The sequence below is a fragment of the Macrotis lagotis genome, chromosome X, assembly GCF_037893015.1.
Source record: "Macrotis lagotis isolate mMagLag1 chromosome X, bilby.v1.9.chrom.fasta, whole genome shotgun sequence".
Classification (NCBI taxonomy): Eukaryota; Metazoa; Chordata; class Mammalia; order Peramelemorphia; family Peramelidae; genus Macrotis; species Macrotis lagotis.
In genome coordinates this window covers 181,952,907-181,954,560 of record NC_133666.1, presented here as the reverse complement: position 1 = coordinate 181,954,560, position 1,654 = coordinate 181,952,907, and the positions used below count along the sequence as shown (strand labels likewise).

The following is a 1,654-nucleotide window of genomic DNA, read 5'->3' as shown; positions in this document are numbered from 1 at the left end:
TGAAAAATATGTAAAATATAAAAATTATTCTTTCAATTCCAAAATTAATTTTCCAAAATAGACGTTCCTCAAATAATTTTATCTGGAGACTTTGTTGAAAAAGACAAAGAATTAAGAAAAGAAAAATCAAATATCAAAAAAAGAAGCAAATATCATTCCCAATCTACTTCTCATTTCTAGCCGTATTTAGAGGTTAAAGTCTTTACTCAATAGGAACATTTGCTTGTCCTTTGTCTTCTCCCCAACTTTGTCTTAGTTTTTCCCTTCCACTTTTCACACTGACATGACTTTCTCCTAAGCCAATGTCCTCATGCTGTCATTCAGGGAATAAAAGTTTTTAAAAGCTAGACAAAATGCTACATTTAAAACCCAGGATGCGTGGCCACTCAGTGCACCAGCCCAATTTGCATGCTGTACATCATAAATCTTAATGTAGCCATCATCTGAAGCTGTGACAAGGAGCTGAGAATCGGGGGAGAAGGTCAGAGAGCGGATGGGCATTGCATGGCCTTCAAGCGTATGGAGAAGCTTTCCAGTTGCGATATCAAAAATATTAATGATTCCATCTATGGCTCCACTGGCCAGGTACTTCCCATCTGGACTATAGGCAAAGCTGAAGATGAATTTCCCTCTTGTATCCAAAGAGTATTCCTTTTTTCCAGTCTCGACACCAAAAATGTTTACTTTCCCCACATGGCTTCCTGTAGCCAAAGACTGGGAATCAGGTGAAAAAGCCAAGGACCAGGCATCCACGGGACCAGCATCAATAGCCTTCATCTGTTTGCCATTTTCTAAATCCCACAGACGAATGTGAGCATCAAGTGAACTGGAGGCAGCGATGGTTCCGGTGTGACTGATGTCCACAGAAACCACACCCAACTGATGGCCCTCCCAACTCCACTGTAACTCCAGTTTTCATTTTTCCATTGCCATACTTTGACTAGATCATCCAAGGATCCTGACACAATCATTTCAGAGTTATCTTTTTGATTCAACCCCCAGGCAACTGACTAGATGGCATCATCATGAGCTTGTTCTTGTTTGAAGAGAATGCTATACTGGACACTCATGGCTTCTGGCTGGGGTGAATGATTGCGCTTTGGGTAAAACACAAGGCCGGTTTCGTGAGGGCCGGGCCGGGCCGGGCCTTCATTCACTCGACTTCCCGACCGGGTCTGCTGAGAGGCTGCGGCCAGGGTTTCAGGGTGCCGCCCCCGTTCCCCTTGGACAGACAGACGCCAGGCGGGCAGAGGGGTGGGGCCTCGCTGGACTCCCCCACACACACCCCGGCCCCCCCCAGATCCCCTCACCGGCACCAGGCTCTTCGGCTCCCTCCTTCCCCCTCCTGCATGTCTTCTAATCTAGGTTAAATTTATTTTATTTGTTCAAAAATATTTAATTTAATTTAATCAAAATTATCCATTTTGCATTTTATAGTATTCTCTATTTGTTGTTTGGTTATCAACTTTTCTCATCTCCACATGTCTGGAAGAATTGACTTAGATTATCTATCATCCTTTATGTGTAAATCCATAGCCACTTCAGGGAAATATAATATACTTATTATTATTGCATAAAATGTTGTTCTATGCTTTGATTCAAAAAAATTGTTTATTCAAGACAATGGGATTTAGTGCTTATCCAAGGTCACACA

At 42.5% G+C, this 1,654-nt stretch overlaps 1 pseudogene; it reads right to left on the bottom strand.

The window, feature by feature from the left end:
* Positions 1 to 294: 294 nt before the first annotated feature.
* LOC141498908 (superkiller complex protein 8-like) lies at positions 295 to 1,093 on the bottom strand (annotated as a pseudogene).
* Positions 1,094 to 1,654: the final 561 nt, after the last annotated feature.